The sequence below is a fragment of the Ixodes scapularis genome, unplaced genomic scaffold (assembly GCF_016920785.2).
Source record: "Ixodes scapularis isolate PalLabHiFi unplaced genomic scaffold, ASM1692078v2 PGA_scaffold11__112_contigs__length_91849675, whole genome shotgun sequence".
NCBI lineage: Eukaryota > Metazoa > Arthropoda > Arachnida > Ixodida > Ixodidae > Ixodes > Ixodes scapularis.
Window position 1 is genome coordinate 7,859,823 of NW_024609837.1, and position 6,480 is coordinate 7,866,302.

Sequence of the window (6,480 nt, forward strand, 5' to 3'; positions counted from 1 at the left end):
CTAACTGAAGTGGTTCAAATCGCGTAGATCTGATTTAAGTCAAATAAATTAGATTTAAATCAAACTAATCTGATTTACATATTTTTTTTTATCACTACTGTTTTTTTTTAAGCGTGTAGCTGTAACAATTAAAGGTGTTGTTGTAACACCCTAAAGGTGCCTCTGTAACACCCTAAGGGTGCTGCTGTAACACCCTTTGCGCCGGGACAAGCTGGTTCGCGCGCGTAAAGGTGTATACTTTGTGTACTAAAACTCCCTGTTGGAGCATAGGCTCTCCATCTCCGCGCCCGCCTGTCTCTAACAATTGGACAACACACGTCCAATGCGTCCAATCATCACGCAGAGCTTCGATCAATCTGTTTGGACGTCGCGGACGATTGCGTTAGTTTCGTTGGATGAACAGAATGGGTGCTAGGGTGCGTTGCCTCGATCCCTCCCCCAGAGCCAGCCACCGTGCGCTGTCGTGGAATTCCTGTTCTCCGTTCCCGTTGTGTCTTGTTCGTCTTTTCATAGAAGCCGGCTTCCGCTGGGCTTTCGTCACGATGTATAGCGGCTACGAAAGATCATCGAGATAGAAAGCAAGAGAGATATTAAGAAGGCAGAAATACCTGTCTCGAAATACTGTTTTTAGATTCGCACCATACTCTCACGTCTTGACTTCCAGAAAGAATGTTATTCTGCTTGCTTTTTTTTTTTGTACTTCCGAGCTGAAAATTGTGTTTTTCTGATTTTTTTTTCTCGGATCTTGACGGTTAGTCGGAATGCTGGACAACGTGGTGGTTCCTGCGCCCCAACGCAAAAAGCACGTCAAACTTTATCCTGCTTCAACTTTTATCAAATTTAGTCTCCTACTTTTTTATCTTACTATTATTTTTCCTCTTATCTCGCTGCTGTTGTTGCTGCTTTCATTGTCTGGCACCTACCGCCGGACAACTCCGACTTTCTCTATCCTTTTTTTACGTTAACTCCGCCACTCTTGTTGAAAGAAAAAAGAAATAGATAGAAAAAAAACGAAGGAGGGAAAGAAGGTGCTATTATTTCTGTCCTCCTCTCCACTCTCGCTACTTCCAGCTCGTGCCAGGAACATTCAGACGGCATTAAGCCGCCCAAATATTCGTCACGCTTTGCGGCACGCGATCATGCCTGCGCCATTTTGTGGAGTATATATCTACTTGTGTAGATAATACCGCGGTGCGTAGCTCTTTTTTGATGTATATATATGTTGTATATCTCTAAATCTGTTCTTCTTTTATTGTTAGATTCATAACGAGATTTTGTGCTTTTTACTTTCATTTCATTTTTTATCTCAAAAACTTTTTTATGCCGTTTTCTATATGACAAGAGTTTCACGGGGCCTACTTAGGCCACCAAGAACCAGTTTTTGTTTGTTTATTTGTTTTTTCTTTTTCAATCGGACTTGTTTAACTTTTTTTTGTTAAGACCGTATTTTTATTAGGTTTTTTTTTTTTGCTTTGTTTTCTCGCTACTCGGCGCAACTGTTTTTTATGTTTTTTTTTTGTTATATCAAAAAATTACTTCATCTAAACAGACAATAAAGTTACCTTTTAAGTCGTCCGAAAGTAAGGTGGTATGAACTCAAACGTGACTATCGCAAAAATATACTAGGAAAAGGAAAAAACACTTTGTATGTAACTCTCCGCTAAGACACTTTTTTTTTATCTCGGCAACAAAGAATAGTACCCACGGTTGCAGGACTGTATATAACTTTAAAAAAAGTATAGATAATGTACCGCCAATAGTTTCAGTTTCAGTGTTATTCGAGCTTGGCCCATTTGGCGAGGGACAAAAACCCGCTGACTGGAGTGTCTCTATGGCGTATTTCGAGGTGGGCACTCCTAAACTGAGACTTTACTCCTCACGAGATATTTGCGGACCAAAAGAAATATATTGCAAATGTAAGCATAGGAATGCGTGGTTTTAATTCAAAAGTGATACGCCAAAAACTCGTCAGGAACACGTCGGAAGTTCCGGGCATATTTGTATTTCAGGTATCCTCTGGGAACTTTTTCTCGAATTCTATATTATAAATACAAAGCATATGTTTAAACAATAAATCACTGTATTACACGTAAATTGTCCTAAAAAGTATCGTTGATAATTTTTTTCGCATCTAGTTTGAGATCGAAAGCGATTCAAAGATGCCGTCAGCTACAAACCTTAAAATCGCCCGTCCGTTCTTGGCTGCTTCAGATTTTTTTTTTTATTATTTAAAACTAAACACGTTTTAGCGTTTAAATGAGGAGCATTTTATCTCTCGTGATATTAGCCACAACACATAAAGATATTAACAAAACTAAACAAAAATTTTATATCAGCATCATTAAATGAATTTAAATAAAATCCCTGACATATAAAGTAATTATGATAATGTAATTAAATGCAAAGGTACAAGTGAGCTGGACAAGAATGACGAAAATAATTCCTGGAGAAGGGCAGCAAGGGAGACAAAGGACAAACAGAATAGAAATCTCCAAACACAGTTAGGTGACGGTGCGCGGCCGAAAAAATCCGCCTGCTCCTGGTATCGAACTAGGGACCTCTTCATTTCCAGTGGAGCGCTCTACCAACTACGCTAACAAGAAGTTGGACGTCAGTAGAGCAGACCAGTTTCCACCATTTATGATGATAACCTTTTTAAGGTTACTATCATAACCCTAAAAATGCAGGCTGTTCACCCTTGTGGTAGCTGTTAAAACCCGTTTCCTCTACTGACGTCTAACTCCTGGTTAGCTCAGTTGGTGGAGCACTCCACTGGCATTGGAGAGGTCCCTGGTTCAATACAAGGACCAGGAGGATTTTGACGTTCGTGCACCACTCACCTAGCTGTGTTTGGAGATTTGTGTTTGTCCTTTGTCTCCCTTGGTCTCCTTCTCATGTGATTATTTCGTCATATAAAGTTAGAAAATAAGTTATACTGTGGAGAGCTTGGTAGGACTTATGCGTTTTATTCCCGATGTCTTATAAATTTTACTGTCCTATCGCACATCCTCATCGAAAGGAGATCTTTCCCATAGTTTCCATTTCAAATATTACTTATTTTGGTATCACGAAGCGTATCGATCAGGAACAAATTTGGGGTACCTAAAGTTTCCTCAAATCAAGGACAATTTCTGTATGATATTTCATTTCCACGGGCATAATATTTTGGCAATTTGTTAAGTGTCTGTTTCGGTAATATTTCTCCCACACAACGCTTCGCTGTACGCTATCAGTACATATGAGGCGACCTATTCACGTGATACATTTTTCGCAATATCTGTAAAGTCACAAGATTCACGAAAATTAGGTTCTAGCCAAGGTCAAGCCGTTTAGTACAGTAGGCAAATTTCGTTTTATGGAACAAATCATATACCAAATTAAAGCGTAAACATGTACAAATCCAACAAGTACCTTATATCTCTTCTCGTAAACGACAACGAGTTGATGATTAAAATACTCTAAAAAAAAATCTGTGCTGGATCAATTTGTTTACTAGAACTAAACTAGAAACTGCATTCGCGCCACATTTTTCTTCTTCGGGTTTATAACTTCAGGAGAACTAAAAACGGATTTAAAATTTGAGCGATCGACACAGGCTGCGCATTTCGGTGTTTCGCCACGATCAGATAGATTCCGCACTACAAAAAAAAAAAAGAAAAAACATCGGAAGTGCTTGTTTAAATTACATTAATGTAGCTAAGCGAACAGAAACATGCGTTTTCGTTTATAGATATTTTTGTTTTCCAGAAACTACCGCCCCCGCCAATAAATCAGCTGATTTGGATGACAATAACAGTGGTTACATTTTTTGTTATGGAACAAATTATATATTAAATTAAAGCGTAAACATGTAGATATCTAACGGGCACCTTATATCTCTTCTCGTATAAATGTACACCTTAGCGAAAAACAATTTCTAATACAAAAGACAAGGATAAAAGTGCAAATTTTTCAATATCAGGCATTGACTCGTCAAGCCTGAATTTCAAGGCAGTGGATTGCAGAATACGTTCTTGTGTAGGAACTCGTGCACAGGGTGTACCAGTGAACTTTGTGCATAGCTTTGCACCAACTCCAACGTTTTTCTGACCTCTGACTTTTCCCATTAAACTAAGTAGGAAACTCGACCTGGCTATATATGTGGCAGGAAAGGCACAAAGGTCAAAGGTCACATAACCTGTAACGTAACGCCGAAACTAGTTTAGTCCAAGCCATAACCACATCCTACGTTAAACAAAACAAAAACACCACCAAATAGTCCTGTGCATGTCACTCTGCAGTGCGTTGTTCGTCACAAACAAACCAAAAGAAAAGATACAATGCCCTCGGCGATTGACCTCGCTGGACATCACACGCCCCTGGCAATAAACAGTGCAAACAACCTTTTGTTCTCGAGCTAAGCTTTCGCTCCTTGCTGTTGAAACAACGACTCCCGCGTTCCTCGCTGAGAGAGCTTCCTAGGGCTTCCTAAACTGTTCCATTCTTTTGGCTGCTAGACAAAGAAGGTGAGACCTACTGCGTAATCCGGCGTATACACCGCACGCTGCTCTATGAAGGAACGTCCAAAGCAGAAGACAGTTGTACACAACGCCATACCACTCGCAGTTAAACAAACGGCTTCTGGAGTCGATAACAGTTGTACACGTAACTCCTTACGATCAATCTCTTGATAGTTTGATCGTTATTGTTTAGTCAAAGACTTGCAGGAAGATGACATCACCCATCCGGGGACCTCATGGCCCGGCCACCCAAGACCCTCAGGGGCCACAGCACGTTTACTATCGGGAAAGTAACGACCTATTTGCTTTCTTAAAAAAAAAAAAAATATATATATATATATATATATATATATATATATATATATATATATATATATATGTTAAGTATTTTCAACGCACATGGTAAACATTCCAGGAAAGCGATGCTTTCTCTTATTAATTCGAGTGTTAAAAATACTAGAGCTCGCGACCATTTTCTTTACTGCAATTGCTTTCAAGTTTCAGTTGCATATACATTTTTGTGCTACCACGTTAAGTTTGAAAACGCTGCCTCGTAAAAGCAATTTTCGCAATTGCTCACTGGTTAAGCAAAAGTACGCAACTGTAATTTCGTAATATATTTGGATTCAAGATATGAAGCCCAAAAAGGCAAGTGCTAAATTGATTTCTACGTTTTAGGTAGATAGAAATCAGTATATCCGCAAGGAATTTCTACAAATTGACAAAAAGTACACAGAAACACAAATAAAGATGGCGATAAAGACAAGGACAAGTAGAAGACACAGACAAGCGCAGACACAAAACAAGTGTCTTCTGCTTGTCCTCATCTATTTATCAATTTTTATTTTTATTCATGATACCTTGAAGGTCCATTACTGGACATTACACAAGGGGGGGGGGGGGGGGGGATTTGGTCAGGTTACAGTATAGTCAACACTTAAAAGAAAAAAAAGAAAAAAGAACAGTACCAACAGGATAGCAATATCAATTTCTTTAGCGCTACCTTTATTTCTGTAATGTATAACCAACTAGCCCGTCATATCATATTACTACACAGAGACGCCCTAGTCAGGGGTATAGACTGATGAAATCACCCTTCTTGTTCGTGGAGTCTCCTGGAATGATCTTCCGATCCATCATTTTAGACACCCGGAAAGATACAAATGATACAGAGTTTTAGTAGAGCCGGGGCCGGCCCTACACCACCGCTCGCCATGGGCAAACTCCGACCATGGCGCCCCCCCCCCCCTTTTTTTTTTTATACGCCCCTATCTGCTATAGTCGGTTACAAGTCAAGAAGGTAGGAGAAGCTCCTCCCACAAGCGTGATGCGCCGGTTTCAAATCCCTCCGCAGTCGAAAGAAGAGTTCACTGGAAACGCTCCTTGTTCCGCTTCAATGGATAGGTATTGGCTACAGGGTGATGCCAACTTGGTTTCGATCCCACTTTTTAAGAAAGCGACCTTTGTATTCATCGGAGGGGGAACCGAGCCCCTGAAAACAGCCTTTGTATCCATCGGAGGGGGAACCTAATCACCTAAAGTCGTATTTGTTTCCATCGGAGGGGGAAAACTCTAATCTCCCACTCGTGGCTTCCACAACGCTAAGTCAAGGTCGAAAGATAAAGCTAATAAGTACAGAAAGGCAAGATCCTCCCCGCTACCTTCTCGACTTGTAACCTGCTATAGGTACGACATCACGTTGTTAGTAAACATGTCGGTGGCTGCCCAAAACAAGCATTTTCTGTCAGACGAGAACCGCACCCAAAAACAAACGGTGATTGACCATATATAGTGTCGTGTCAGGCGCCGCGTTCAAATAAAAATCACAAAGCTTAAAAAAAAAATTAAAAGGGGGGAGGGGGCGCAGCGGCGCCCCTTTTTTAATTTTTCATTCGCCCAACCCTCTTTCCTGGGGTCGCCCACCCCCTAGGGCCGGCCCTGAGTACGGCGTTCCGATACCTCCGATAACAGAGAGTTTTAG

General features: G+C 40.6%; 1 non-coding gene across 1 annotated transcript; it reads left to right on the plus strand.

Annotated features, from left to right (window-relative positions):
- The first annotated feature begins 2,741 nt into the window (after positions 1-2,741).
- On the plus strand, positions 2,742-2,814 carry Trnaa-ggc. Its single transcript has one exon. It is a non-coding gene; the product is annotated as a tRNA-Ala (tRNA).
- Positions 2,815-6,480: the final 3,666 nt, after the last annotated feature.